The sequence below is a fragment of the Trachinotus anak genome, unplaced genomic scaffold (assembly GCF_046630095.1).
Source record: "Trachinotus anak isolate AG129_WGS33_773 ecotype Australia unplaced genomic scaffold, CSIRO_AGI_Tana_v1 ptg000007l, whole genome shotgun sequence".
NCBI classification, from domain to species: Eukaryota; Metazoa; Chordata; class Actinopteri; order Carangiformes; family Carangidae; genus Trachinotus; species Trachinotus anak.
The window spans coordinates 2485270-2501301 of record NW_027273858.1 but is presented as its reverse complement, the minus strand read 5'-3'; the positions used below and the strand labels follow the sequence as shown (position 1 = coordinate 2501301).

At 38.9% G+C, this 16032-nt stretch overlaps 1 long non-coding RNA gene across 8 annotated transcripts; it reads left to right on the top strand.

The window, feature by feature from the left end:
- The first annotated feature begins 480 nt into the window (after positions 1 to 480).
- On the top strand, positions 481 to 16028 carry LOC139622557 (uncharacterized). Of its 8 annotated transcripts, XR_011691314.1 has the most exons (6): positions 549 to 2089; positions 3237 to 3297; positions 3790 to 3848; positions 13453 to 13494; positions 14036 to 14165; positions 14680 to 16028. It is a non-coding gene; the product is annotated as an uncharacterized lncRNA (long non-coding RNA). The 8 variants fall into 8 exon arrangements; XR_011691313.1 differs by having other exon boundaries at positions 481 to 2089; positions 3237 to 3848; XR_011691310.1 differs by having other exon boundaries at positions 594 to 3297.
- Positions 16029 to 16032: the final 4 nt, after the last annotated feature.

Genomic DNA, 16032 nt, shown 5'->3' with positions numbered 1-16032 from the left:
TGTGTGTGTGTGTGTGTGTGTGTGTGTGTGTGTGTGTGTATTTTTGTTAGTCTGTCCAGGAAACCAAGAGCGATGTTGACAACAGTTTATAAAATATTTTTCACTTTCAAAATTTCTTATACTTAATAACTGTATCAACTCACACTTTATCACTTTCCCCTATAATTAGTGCCAAATTGCTACTGCAAGTTTTCAAGGAAATATTTTAGTACTTTACAGCTGAAAACCTAATAGTTTTTAGGATATCATGAAATCAGGAAAATTACCTGGAAAATTTCCAGGAAAATTACCTGGAAAAGCAGGACAATAAGTGTTAATGATGTTATGAATACTGCATCGTTAGTTTAAACTCAACTCTTTTCTTTAGCCTTTTAATTGTGTCTGCCTCCTGCTCAATATTAATTAATTAATTTATTTATTTATTTATTTATTGTGATGACTATGCTGAGGCAGTTAGGACCGGTTTACCTCTGTATTCCTGTGTTTCTTCCTGTATTTTCTTTGCAAAGCTATTGCAATTTGTAATTGTGTTGTTGTTTTATTGTTGTTGTTGTTGACTATTCCTACGCGCCCCCCCCCCCCCCCCCCCCCCGACTGCATTATTGTTCAGTTCTCACCTATTTAACAACTCACACTTCAAATTTAATTTCCACACAGAAATATTGTCCAGTATTTCGGTCGATATGGTATTTGTTACAGATTTGCTCTTGAAATCAGGAGCCCTAATATCAACAGGTCGACTCAACCTCTCTTCTGATTGGCTGACTGTTTTCTGAGTGATCAAATAAAACTATCGCAGATTTCAGGTAAATAAGCCAAAGAAGGAGAGAGGTTGAATGGTGGGTCCCGATGATCCCGGCTTGGAGCATGACTGACATCACAAAGTTGCAGAAGTCCTGACGGCTGGTTTTAAGGCTCAGTGTCTGAATACAGGCTTTGTGCATTTCTCTGTGGACTGAGGCTTTGATACTTTCACAGTATTAATATAGAACCTAGACCTACTTTATAATCAAAAAAGACATGGACACTTCACTTTATACAATATTGGACCTTTAAATTGCTGCTACCGCTTATCTTCAAAAAGCTTCTTTCTCCTCATCACACAGAAACACGGGCAGACATTTTCTCTGCCTCCATTCTCCCGTCTGTTCTTCTCTGTTCTCATCAGCAGCTCTATTGACAGGCGCCTCCCGTCCCTCCATCCCTTCATCTCTCCTCCCTCCTCCGTCCCTCCGTCCATTCTTCGGAGGGGCACAACCTGCACTAATCTGCCACCCGGCGCTGGTTTGTTCTCCCGTTCACCCTTCTCGTTCATGCACAAGAAGAATACCGGCTCCTCTTCCCTCTGTTTTTCTTTCTCATTCTGTTTCTGCTGCTGCGGGGTGAGCGGCAGGTCAGCCCTATTAGCCTTTTTCACTGTTAGCTGCCCCGCCAAACAAGACAAGCTTTTATTTCATTCACAGAAAGAGACGGACACATGCACACAAACCGGGCAGGCACAAACACATGTGCACCAACAAGCTCTGTAGCTCACTTTGATGTTTTGTTGTTTGTGTTTTTTACTGTATTTCATTTTTTAGATCATCCTTTTTTTCCTTTTACTGTCCAATCATTTCCTCTTCTTACCTCCAGACAATGTGTGAATACCTGGACCTTTCTGTTTGGTAGGATCTTAACCGAGTTACAGTTACAGAGAGTTAAAATGCTCTAATGACTGCAAAGGATCATGGGTAATGCAATTTGCTTAATAACTATATTCTGGAGGGAGATATCCTGGAGGTGCTGTGTATGAAATAAGGGGTATGATTCATACTTTCAGTTGATATATGGTACAAGCTAATTTGAATTAAAAATAAAACTTTTTAAACCATGAATGATGTGGCTGTTTGTAGGAATAAATACCTGCTGTTGGGTAATTTAAAAGCAGTGGATTAAATGGACATACTGAATACAGCTTTTCCAATGTTTTTTCTTTGCTTGATTGTTGTGTTAGGTACTAATTGAAGTTAGCATCTCATCCTTGCAGCCTGGAGCTTCTTCTGACGACCCTCTTTGAGCGCGGTCCTCTGGGTGTGGAACACCTGTGTGGGTAAGTCTTCAACTTGCTCAGTTCATTACATTTCAGTTCTTCTTTTTGTCCCTTTTATTTCAAAGTAATGTTCTCTGTGTGGCTTGTGGTAAGCAGGCAGGTGGTTAGCATCATGATAACTACCTGTCTGCGGTTTCCTCTTCCGCTGACCTGGAAGAGGATCAAACATGTGGTCAGGCCCCAGAAGATAGCTCGATTAGCTGAAGATAGCAGCTAATATTTCTGACCTTGTATTAGTTTGCCTTTGCCTTAGCATTTATGTGACCGTAGGTAGATGCTAATCACATAATCCAAGCTAAACTGCAGCCAAAGTTAGCTGCTAATTTTACCAGCTTTTTTTTTCTTAAGGTTCAACAGCTAATGTTATGTAGATTTAAACATTTATATCTTCTACCTTTAACTTAGCCTTAGCTGCTACTGTTACACTGTGTTATTTAATATAACCCGAGCCTTAAAATGGCCAGTTAATGTTAACATTAACCTTGTTATGGCTAAAGTGGCAGCTAATATTAACATTATATATTAGTTTAACATTGCCTTTATTAAGGCCTCAGTTAGCAGCTAAGGTCAACATTGGATTTATATTGTCCTTGTAATCGGAAAAGTCTGCTGCAAATGTAACCAGTCTTTATTCATATTTTTGGTTAATGTTAGTTTTGTGATAGGTTTGACCACTTAGCAACATTTAGAAAATTTAATGTTACTTGCATTTTATGTTTTTAGCAGTTTACGTAACTACATGATTTGGTTTGCTGGATGCACAGTGAGCTACAGAGTGCAGATATGAACTACAGCAGTAGCTAGGCTGCTCTTTAACTTTACCTGATGTTGACCTGATGCAATAAATGCAAAGTGTCTGTGGTTTGCTTGAGATTACTCTCCTGAGTGCTTCCCTGCAGATTTGCCTTCTGTTAATTCAGGTGAGCTGCAGGTATCACTAAAGAGTCAAAACTAAAATCTTGAGTTAGCAGGTCGATGGTTCCCTGAGTAACTAAAACCTGGATGAATTTATGGCCTCTTGAGTGATAACACAAGTTGTGTTGCACTGAAGAATCGGATAAGGGTGAGGAACTAGAACATAGATCTGCCTCACATGAGGCCTATCGTGAGGTTAACAACCTGTTTTGTATTTGATGGGATCTTGGAGCTCGTTCTGCACAGGAAAGTCTTCCTATAGGAGCTCAGTTTCTTCAGTGAAGCATGTGATGGTAAGTCTAAGGAAAATATTAGCTAAAATTGGTTACAATTGTCACCTTTGACCTTACCTTGCTGTTATGATGACCTTACTTAGCAGCTAATGCTACATTTGCATAAACATTGTGATGAACCAAATTAGAAGCTAATGTTACAAACATTGTATAATTTGTGGTGATGTTACTAACATTATTTAAGCTAACCATGGCCAAAGTTATCTGCTGATTTAACTGACTTTTAGTCACTTTAACCTGACCTTTGTTGTATTTTAAGGAAGTTTTAACTGTAAATATGTTTTGTTTTTTTTATCATTTATCACTCAAGTCAGTAACAAATAACACTACAGTACTTTTACCTTAGCTTTAGCCATTAAGTTACCAAATGAAGTTAGCAGCAAAGGTAATTGATTATTTTTTAGTTTAACCATTTAAGATATCCTTGTGAAAATCCAGTTAGCGGCTAATGATCCTGTCAGTGTTTAATTTTTCTAATTTTTCATTTTACAGGTTGTGCTGTTTGTTGTATTCGTTGTCAAACTCCAGGACTAGATTGGAAAGAGCAGGAGGTGGGTCGGACACAAAGCTTGTCATGATGATGAATTCCTGTGTGATCAACAGCTGTTCAAGAATAATTGATCTAGGAGCTTCAATTTTCCCCACAAATAGGCTTCACTCATGCAGCCCACCCAAGTAGGCTGTAACGTGACCCTTTTTTAACAATGGCAGAGGTTTACAAATACGGTTTGATATCATCTAATTTGCACCCCAAGCAGAAACTGCATATTTCCTTCATGTTTTTAATAATTTCTTTGTGTTTGACCTCTGACTGGTGCTCTTTTAATTATGCTGCATTCACATGCTCCTTGGATGGCCCCATATCCTGAGTCGGGAAGTTGTTTTGATGTGGTGTATTTTATTGCTCAGAGTGTTTAAAGAACTCTTTGATTGCCGTTTCCAGTATTTGTGTTACTTATTATCAGAGTTACTGCTAATAAATAACTTTTCTAATTAATTTCAGTCACACTATGTGGACAGGAACTAACAGTTGCAGCTTATGCCATATAACAAATTAAATGTTAGTAAAAACTGATATGCAACACATGAATTGATAGTGAACTTGTTTTTGCTGATTTATTTATTTTATTATTTTTTTCAATTTGTGCTGGATTTAGATGGAAACTTCTCTTCACCTTCAGCTGATTTGAAAAATAATCACAAATCTAAAACAGTATTTTCACCCGAAAAAACAAATCATCACAATCAGTGCTTGTTTTAAATAAATGATTACATATTACCACTAAATGGGTTTACTTTTATGTAAGTACAATGGGGGAAATTAAGTTATTGTACTTGAGTAGTTTTACACTTTTGCAGCTACTACTGTTGCTGGTACACACTTAGGCCCACACAATTACACATTCATATATTTAAACATAATGATAAACAATAGAAAATAAATGCTCAACAACATATCTGTCAGTCCTTATTTTGGCTATGTTGTGACATCTTTTCATCTTAACTTCAACTGAGGTAAAAGGTTCTGAATCCGCCGCTGCCCAGTGAAGAATCTGTTTATGTGAATCCAGTCCAGAGAGCTTACATAACCCAACAACCTCGGACCATGTGAGGTCAGGACAAAAAGAAGTGTATTATGGGATGTTTCAACTGCACGAGGACAAGGGGAGGTCAACTGGACAGGAATCTCTTCAGTGCAGATCCCATGTAGGCGCTCAGGCAGTGGCCTCAAGGCTACAGAAGTGGGTTTGTGACTGGAACATTGCCAGTTCAAATCCCCCCCATTTGGTACAAAGAATCTGGATAATGCATTTCTGCTGATCTATAAGGTGTCTTTGAACATCCTGGTCCAGTTTACCATTGTATGTGGTTGTTGTCACAAGTAACTGCTGAATTAGTTCTGCTTTTACAACATTTGGAGTAAAAAAAAAAAAAGTGCTCTCCTACTTTGGGAGAGCCCAAACCCTAATGCACCTATTACTTTGGACTTAAACTTTCACGTCTGTTCCAGTTGTTCCATCACTTGGATGTGGATATTGATCTTTTTGTCATACATAGATCCCACATGTGTTGCATATAACTACTCTCGGTTCATTGTCTGATTTGTTTACTTGTTAGGTCCATATCCACAAACTTCTCCTTGCTTCACTAGCAGTGTGGCACCAGAGCACCTGTGAATTCCTGTGTTTTCATTGCACAAAGAAAATCAAGGGGTTCAGAATTTAACAGAACCACTGAAGAGTGTGGGTCGACTTTACTCCCATACATTGGACTGCTGAGGCTACTGAGGCTTGTTTTCCTGTTTTCTCTTGTATTACCTGAACCCTGGTCCCTGAACTTGAACCCTCTTGTAGATTCACTGCTGCTGTTTTTCTGGACGTTTTCCTGATGCTGTCTGGTTGCAGATGGTTTTTGGCTGGTACCCTCTCAGCCTTCCACTCACCCTGGGTGTGCCAGCTAAGAGTGGATGTGAACTCTGGGGAAACGCTGGGGCTGATTAGGCCATGTCCTGCTGCTGTCATTAGGACACAGTGGAAACACTCAACTTAATGGGGGAGACGCATCGTAGCTAATTGCCTCAATTTGGATGAAGCCCTGTGACAGCTCGCTGGTGAGGAAGGGCACACACAAGGTCAATTGTCCTGCGCCTGAATGCTAAACTCATTTCTGATGTGTTATGATTGACCAAGTAGACACTAATGAACAAGGAAGGGTCATTATTTCAGGGTTCAGGGAGTACAGAAACCACGGCCAAGCACAAGGAGCCCGTTTTCCGCCTCGATGCACCAAGCTCGGCGAGCAACATCATATCATTTCAACTTTCGTCATTCCAACGTCAGCCCTTGTCATTTGGAAAATGACCTGCTATAAAGTGATTCCCAGGACGTTCTGTTTTTGAGACATTTATAAAACAAAGAAGGTAGTCAAAAGTACAAGACGTACATTGGACCGGGACCTTCTGAATATAGCAGCGGAGTGCCAACTCCAACAGATGGCAAGTCGTGACGAAGTAAGGCAGATTCAAATGTGCGCATCATTTTTTGACAAGTTACATTTTCACAAGTACAAGAAGAAGAGTGGACCGAAACTATCTGGATACAATGGTAGGCTGCCAGCTCGAACAGATGGCAAGTTGTGGCAATGTTTGGCGTGAAAAAGATAATAAATTAGTGCATTATCTTCATTCATTTTTTTTTTTTTTTTTTTTTTTGTGGCAGTTCCCATAACTGCATTCCCAAAAACCAGGAAATAATCAGTTACAGTTAACATAAATTACTATCTAAGCTCACGTTGGCAACTCTTTAAATTGCACCAGAAATACTCTCCAGAGCTTTAAGTTCATTTAATTGATTAAAGACAGGAGAGTATGAGTTGCCACTTGAGGAGAAGGAAGGGACAGTAACGAATGAGTAAGGAGAACAATGTGGAGACTAATGAAGCAGATGAACATGGAGGTAAAGATGGAGTAGAAGTAAAGAAAGGAGTTAAAGGACAAGATTCATAGCTTGATGATAAACAGATGAAGAAAGAGGTAGAAGAGGAGGATCGATTGTTCCCCCAGTTGTAGAAAAAACTGAGCAATCAGGGCTTGGGGACACCGTCCTCTGAGATAGAAAAAAGAAAATAAAAGCATCCATGCAGCTGTAAGTTGATTTGGATCGACATGTTTATTCAGTCCAATAAAAAATCATCAGAAAATCATTACACAATGTCTGCGACGACTGAATACTTCACCAGTACATGACTTCTGATTGGTTAGAGCAAAATACCCATCCCCTCCCAATGGAAAACAGCTACATAAACATGAAGCAGACTGAATAATGAATTTATCAATTCAATCTGATTATCAGAACGAGTAAAAGGTGGAACAAGAAGAGGACTAAAGATGTGGTGATGAAGGGAAACTAGAAAGAAGAGGACTCGAATATCAAGTTGGAAGTGGAGGAGAGATTGGAAGAGAAGAAAATAAATTAGAAGAATAAAGAGAGAGAGGAAACAATTATAGAATCTGGAGGGAGAGGTGTAAAGGTATAGAAAAAAGACTGATAAAGAGAAAATGGAGGTGATATTTTGGAGGTAAAGAGACATGTGGGAGCAGGACAGGGTGCGTGCCTCCATACCAGACACACTGGAGACACTTTAACAAAGACAGGAGAGGAGACGTCATGCAAACACACTAATGACCTCCATCACACACAAAACAGGCCTGTTTCCACCCAAACACATGGATCCTTCAGATCACATCATATCACATTGTACTGATACAGAACGGGACTGTGGTTACACGTATCTGTAAGTCGAGGAACATTACAAACAGGACTATGAAAAGATTTGGGGCTTGTGAAAAAGAAAAGATATCAAGATGTTTGGTAAAAGAAAAAAGTTAATTAAAAAAAAGAGAGAAACATAAAAAATAAATGTACGTTAACAAGCAGAAAAATGATAAACACTACTACCAATAATAATAATAATAATAGTAATGATAAGGCCTATTAATTGTATTGAAACAAATACAACTCTCATTCATAATTCAAATTAAATGACAAATTATTTAATCCAAATGTATGTTTGTTTTGATACAGAAAAATAGGACACATGAATGTAAAAGTGTCATTTTACACTTAAAGTTTGATTCAGAAACACCTGCATACATCCCGATGTTTAGCTGAACAGTAAACAACTAAGACAAATAAGTTTAGTTTCAAAACAACTGTTGATGTCTACCATTTGAAAAACAGGAAGCCTCATCTTTACAGTTTTGTTTTCAGTTTTTTATTCAAGTGAACAAAACGACAACATGACAGGGAGACTTAGATAAGTAAGTCCAGATTTATTTATAAGCACTTTTCAAAACAAAAGTCACAAAGTCCTTAATAAAAAAGGACAAATAGGTTTCAGGATTGGATCATTTGATCATTAGATAAAAAATTGTGTTGTTTAAATACAGTAGTCAAATGAACATCACAATTTTGTTCCAGTAAAACAACATGAAAAACAGAATTTTTCTTGATACTTTAGATCTGAAAACATGTGTATCATTAAAGCCAGAGTTGGTATCATTCGTTAGTGGATATCAGATTCAGATCTGCTCACCATGCTGCTCTTTGATGTGTTTTTTTTTTCTATGTTTAGCAAATAATAATAATATTTTTTCATAGTAATCAGTGTTCAGTTTAAAATTTAAAACTTAATATCATTGTCTAATTAATTTCATTTATATAGCCAGAAAATACAAATTAGTTTCACAGGGTTCTGAGACGCCCTCTATACTTCATTTGTTATTTAAAATGAGTAAACACACACACACACACACACACACACACACACACACACACACACACACACACAACAAAAAAAACAAACAAAAAAAAATTTAAAAAGAATGAATCCCTCTCCCAGGATAGACCATCATGTAATAGGTGAAGAAGTTTTTTAAAAAATCATAATTTCATAATTACGTTTTTAGCATTTGGTTGTGAAATGAAAGGAAAAAGGAAAATGAGGAGCACAGGGGGGAAAAAAATAAAAAGGTAGAATAAAACCAAAAAGAACAAAGAAGAGAGAAGAAAGAAGGGAGCAGTGTTTTGTTCCACGCTGCCCTTTTCCACTCTGAAACACCACTGGTGGCACATTCAACCGCTGAAGCTGCTAGCCAATCGCCTCTCCTCGTTTGCCCTGTCACCCTGCATCATTGGGGTCAAAGGGCGCTATGCCTCCCAATTAATGAGCCAGCGAGCGCCTCAGCCTGCCCCCCCGCCCTCCTACACAAACTCCCACAATTCAGTGGGAGACAGAAATTAAGCAGGAGCAAAAGGAAATCTTCGCAGCAGCACCTGAACCTGAACGTCCCTCCACCTGTGCGCTTTGGCGTTGTTGACCCTCCAGTTTCCTGTGGAGACGTCGTGAGGCAGAGAATTTCTCTTCATTTTAAAAATCTGATTTAGTTTTGTTAGACAAATAAGCGCGGTTGCACACTGTGAGTTCCCATTTCCCCTGGTGGTAACTGTTCACCCTTGTAATCAGATCATGCCTGCTGAAGGGTCAGGGACAAAGACATGCAAATTCTAATTAAATGTGCAGCGTTGGGACAGGCCTCGTTTGATCGCTGAGGCCTTTCATGCCCCCTAATCACTCCTGACAGCCCCTTCCAACAGATTCTGTGACAAACTTCTCGATTCAACTGAGGGGGATTTTTGAACTTTGCTTGCTTCTGCGGCCTTGGCTCCGGGTCTGTCAAACAATCCAAATCAATGACCCAATTGACCAGTGGTCCCCTTGTTGATAACCTCAATGAGCTCTATGTTGCCATTCATTGTGTCAGAGGGCTTAATGCCGATAGCATTTTATGGTAATTAAACACTCGTTTGGTTCCTAGCTTTGAATACAAACACTGGAGGAGGGGGTCCGGAAAGCACGGGGCAGCATTGGGGGGATGCAGGTGCAAGGAAAGGACGGAGGGATGAAGGGATGAAGTAAAGGGGGGCCACCGAGAGATGGGTTGCGGGACTTTCCCACCAACATGGCCCAGCGCCACCGGCACACTCATTAGGTCATTACAATAAGGAAGGAGGCATTTTTTTGTTTTATTAAAAATCTCATTAATCCCACAACAAAAGGCACGTACTGACCTCATTGGTGCCCCTGTTATCTGAATATGCCTTTATATAATGGGGCATCTAATTGCAACTCGGCGCCTAGCGGCTTTCCCTCTGTCTGACCCGGCGGTATTTGGTGTGTGAGGAGTGAAAGGGGAGCTAAAGAGAATTGGCCTCTCGGGCGACCACTGACCTAATGGGAAACCGGCTCGGATGTGTTTCTGCCCCTGCTGGAGGTCTGAGGCTTTCCACAGGTGGGACACCTCGGGTTGCAACTCCTGCACTTTTTAAACCTTAAGATTTTAAACAACACTACCACTTTGTTTTTTACTGCTCTAATTTTGAGGTGGCAAACAAGATCTTTACTACAATTTCCAAACTTTAAAGTGAATCTGAAAAAAGTCATTTCCATAAGATGAGTTCATCCACCTTTAACAGGCTAGTTCTAAATTTTTTGTTTGCCGTCAAACATGGTTTTCTTGCCAGGAGCAGGTGGTGGTGATTGTCGCTTAACAAGCATTTCTGCCATCTTTGTATTTACAAGACAAGAGGTTTTAATACGCTCTGTCTTTAGTTCGCTATTGGAAAGTGACGAGACAGGACGGGGCTAGCTGGTTAGTGTGCGAACTTCAGTATAAGAAAAGACGAAATGGAGACGAGTTAGCATTGGCATTGCTTTCCACCTCTGAAGACAGCTGACAGTGAGTAAAGGAATGAAGTTTGATGCTGAACTTTGATGTAACCTTTCTTCTAGACCTGTAAGTTAACAGCTGTTAATGCTAATGTTGCTATTGCAAAACTTAGCTCCTTTTGAAAATTTCAACGGGTTTAAAGTTATTGCACACCTAAAATCTCATTGACAGGTGAGTAGGATCAATCAAGACTGATTCTACAGTGATGCTAGCAGCTCAAGCTTCAAGCTCAATGCTATCAGCCTGCTATCTCAGTACGTTTACATGTACACTGATATTCCACTATCATTCCAAATCTGAATTTGCTAAGGGTCATGTAAACAGCAGATTCTGTGTGGATATTCCAAATTTAGCATTTTCTGATTGAGACATGGGATATGCTGATATTATTCGAGTTGTAGGAACATTCTTTGGACATGCAGCGCTTTAGCTAAATGTGTCTCAGTTGGGGTTTTTACAGCACTGCTCACCTCTGTGTGCTGTACGCAAACCGAGGGTCGAGATGCAAGCCCACATTTCTAGACGGATTTTTAAACATCTTGAAAGCCTTGGATATCAGCAGGTTTTTGGATATGTGACAACGCCCACCTTTTAATCCGAGTTGATCTGAGTCTGCACAGCTGCATGTCAATGGGAATGTTAGTGGAATATTCATGTTCATAAGGGCAAAAACCGGAGTACTTTGTGCATGTAAACACAGTAAATGACAATGCTAACATGCTGATGTTTAGCAGGTATTATGTTTACCATTTTCACCATATTAGTGAGTTAGCATACTAGCATGTTGCTAGGACTAAACACAAAGTCCAGCTGAGGTTAATTACCAGAATGTTTCCCCTCATAATTTTACATGATGAACACACTGAACCACCGACAAGTTATGAGAAGAAATCTTATTGTTCATCAGTAATGGCCGTGATAAGACCATGAGCTTAGTACCTTATGTGTAATGTAAAATTCAACCTTTATATTGCTTCCTTTCTGCTTTGCGTCACTCTCAGGGAACATGTCAGTCACAAAGCACCAGGATTTTCAATTAATCCCCTGCGTGTTTGTGCCGGAGGACGGTGACATGTATGACACTGGGAAAACAGGGAAGCCAGCGCACACATGAATGAGCTGTCGGCCAGAGTGTATTACTCATGCAAAACCCCTCTCTTCATGATAAAAGCAGCACAGTTAAGTGCCGTGTGCCCGGAGGATTATATCTTCCTTTTGTAAAGAGAGCGAGAGGTCATATGGAAAGTTGAAGTTGACTATTAGATCGTATGTTTATGTTATATAATAGTAGATCAGATTAAACTGGGTTAAAAGAAAAAACAACAGGAAATTCACTGGTCTGGTCTTTGAAAATTCAAATCTGATGTTTAGGTTTCTGTCATCTCTGTGGTCCACGGTTTGTCGGTTTGTCTGCATGATGGCAGTTTGGATGGAGTCGTCACGCCATTATGGACCCTCCGGACAACTTTTTCCAAACCTGTTTCCTACAAATTAAATTTATGTTACTTAGTAGTTTTCCCACTTACTTTGCATTTGAAAATGTTATTGCTGAGTTATGATGTGGAATTTATTTATTTATCAAACTAGTATCAAACAGCTAGAATCACTGCAGGTCACACTGAAAACCTGTTTTCACCACCTAAAGCTTGATGGAAATAAGAAAAGGAAAGATAGATATCAAAAAATGTTTGATACATGATGAAATGACTATAAATGAAAATATTAATATTAAAAGTTGAGTTTCTAAAGAAACATGTTAGTAGGATTCCCAGCATGCATTATTCCAGAGTTTGTATATTTAAAGAAAACGTGATGCAAACTCGTCACGGTAGTTTTCATAATGAAAACAGTGTAACTGATGACTTCCCGATTTTTTTTTACCTGTCAGTCAAATAGTATGTGGTAGTTGTTGCAACGGTGGTCGGATCACTGGACAGTCGCCTGCAGAGGTTAATGTGGACTGAAACCAAACAGCCTGTGGTGAGGGAGTGATGAGAGGAGGAAGAGGGAGAGAGCGAAGGGAGAGATGAAAGAGTGCAGGAGGTGAGATGAGTGATCCAGTCATCCAGAGCTACCAGACGTCCCAGAGGACAGGAAACACCGTGTTGACCCACCATCTACACCCCCCTTCCTCCTGTTTTGTCTTTTTACTCCTACTTTTCTGTTCCTCCTCTGCTGCGTGTAAAAAAAAAAAAAAAAAAAAAAAAAAAGTGTCACACTGCTGTTCAGTAAATGTATATAATTTAATGTCTCAGTGTTTCTGAAATGAAAACATAGAACACATAAATAATTGGAGATTTTAAAAAACAAAGGGTCCAGCAGCTGAACACACTCTTCTTCTCTCTACCATGGAAATCAAACATTCAGAAAGTTGCTCCCAACACTGTTTCAGAAGTAATGTGTGTCACTTGCTGGTTCTGTCCAGTTCATCCCAAACCAGCTCGATGGGGTTGAAGTCCGGAGACTGTACCGGTCTGTGCAGGGTTTGTAAGTCATTCGCATTAACTTCCAGGGCTTCATTTACTTCCTTTGCTGCAGGAAAGCTGGAAGCAAACTCATTTATTAATCCCTGAAATGTACAGTTTTCAGTTTTTGGTGACAGTTTAAGGGTTTTCACTGAACTTGAGCTGCTGAAATTTCAGTAAAAACTGAAAAAAACAGTTAAAAATATTTTTATTATTCTGATTTCTTATCAATGATCATGATGGGTCAGGAAATGGAACTGCCAAAAAGAGTAGAAGAACAGGGGGAAACTTTTTATGTGCTAAATTGTGGGTCTGTTAGGACACAATGGTTAAAACTCAGAATCATTAACTTTTATTTATGTTACTCCTGATAATTAACCCAACTTGTTTGCTGTTTTTTAGGCTGACTTTGGTAGGAAGTACTGTGAAACTATTTACATCAAGGTCTGTAAGTTATCAGTTTATATGGAGCTAGAAAAAGTTTTTTTTACATTGTTTTTGTTCATGCTTTATTTTACATAAATAAATCTACATAAATTCCAAATATAATGTGAAATAATCCTAAAAAATATCCTTTAACTATCATTTAGTCTGGTCCAATAATTGAATGTAAAAGAGAGACTGATTGGTTGGAAACTACCACAACCTTGAGACTATTACTGAGGTGGTAACAGTTGAGTGACGAACATACAGTTTATTATAAACAAAGTTTCCAATAATAAATGAATAAGTAATTAATATTCACTAGGGTTTAAATTGAGCAATTTATTATGTGGAAATTCATCTGGAAGTCATAAGTTTGTCTCCAGTATTTCTGTAAGTAGTAGGAAACTCTGGTATTTGGTTCTGTCCTGGAAACTTTTAAAAAATGATCAGAAAATAGTAGTCTCACTTTTTTCTTTTCTTTTTTGCAAAATCTGAAAACCAAACACCATAGCGCTCAAATGAGACCTTTATTTAATCATTTATTTATTTTGGTTTAAAGGTCCCATATCCAATGGTAATCGAAGCTTGTGTGAAGCAGGAGAAAAAAAAAAACACCTTGCACCTGTGACCACACCCATCAGTGATGTCACAGTGCACTGACACACCCTGGAGTACACTTCTACAGCAAGGTGAGAGGAAAAGGAGGTCAGCAATAACAAGAGTTTGTTTTTTGTTTTTAAAATTAACTGTTAGTTAGAATTGCACTTTTTTTTATCTATTGAAAGTTTTGGATCAGATGCAGGTGATGCATCTCAGCTGGTCAGTTTCCAGCTTTTAAAAGGCTTGAGCTGTGTCATTGCCACTTTATACTGTATCTTAATATTAGGCCTAATAGTACACGCTGTATTACAATATTCATCATATTCTTTTTTTATAGGGGTTGTACAAGAAATGAATACAGATACTGCAATATATTGTGCAAACAAATGTCAATCAGACTGTGTAAAAAAACTGGAAACTTAAAATGTGAAATGTTTTCCCACAGATTTGATGCTTAACTTTGAGTCATTATGGGACATCAACGCTGCAGCTGATTGATGTTTGGTGTCATTTTGAGTGTATATTTTTTAACGGTATTTATCCTCTATTGCTGCTGCTGTTTTTTTCTGCTCTTTGAACACTCATCCATTCTCCTCCACGCAGCCTCCTTTGCCCTGACCTAGGCCTCCCCACCTCCTGCTGTGGTATCCCAGAGGCCCCCGGGGCAGCAGGCTCCTTCTTCCCCTCCAGATCCACCTCCACAGGAAAGCCCCCAGACTGCCGCCAAATGCCTCCACAGATTCCTCCCCTTCGCTCAGATGCAGCAGGAGGCCCCTCGCGGCTTCACCTCTCTTCCACCGCAGGCCTCGGAAATACCTGAGATCCCTGACTGTGGTGGTCGCTGCTGATCTGCTCGGCTTTCAGCGAAATTCACTGCCAGGATCTTCACACCCTGTTTAAACCAGACCTTTTTAGATACTAATTTAATCTGTTGTGGGATGTAAGAGCACAAGGGAGTGTAACAAAGTGTTTGAAGTGGTTTTCCTGCTGAAACAGAATAAAGTAAAAATGAATGGGTTCCACTGAGAGTTGATGCTTTTCTGTCAATATTCTTAAACAAGCATCTACTGCTGCAGTGAAGCTCAAGGGTTGTGTTGTTGCTATTTGCTCACAAATAATACAAATAATGCTAAATATTAACATGAATACTCCAGAAGATAAGAGTAAAAATTCAATTATTATTCTAAAAGAACATTATTAGATTATAAAGCACTGCATCAACATTGAGCTGAAATCTGTTCTCAAAGCACCGACTAGTTTTTGCATATGTATGGGTTTACACATCCTCTTCCATGTGTAGCTGTTCAATGAAAATTAAAATAAAAACTGCTTCCAACTAACTGATGATCAGCTGATGATGGCCCATCAGGGTCTACTGATGACCCCAAGGATGAAGCTGTCAGGTTAAAGCTGGTCGTCAGACGCCATCTAGTGGTCTGAACTGTACACAACCAACACCAACGCAATGATTGTGATTACTTGTAATATTGGGTATGAAGGTCTGACCCTGAAAATAGTTTAACAAACTGATCCTAATTCAGGGTTCACTTCAGTCAAAAGCACTAAAAGAAACTAGTAAGCAGATCTTCAGTTAATATTTTGTGAATTAATATAATCACGTTATTTTAATAAAATAGTTTTTCATTCATTTAAATATCTCTGTAATTCTTTTGTTGTGTGTTGCACTTACTTTTGAAAACATTTTTGGCAACAACATGAACTGATATTTTCAATTTAAAGGTCATCTTAATTTATGTAACACTCATGTACAAGAGGAAAATCCATTCGTGGCCCATATGTTAATACTCCTTTGTCAAATTTATATTTCCAGGTTCAAGAATGAACTCTTATTTTCCTGAAAAATAATTAAAATTTGTAATTTGACGTAGACGTCAGTACATGTCTCTCTCTTATCCTGACGTTAAATGTTAAATTCAAAATTGAAAGGAAACACAA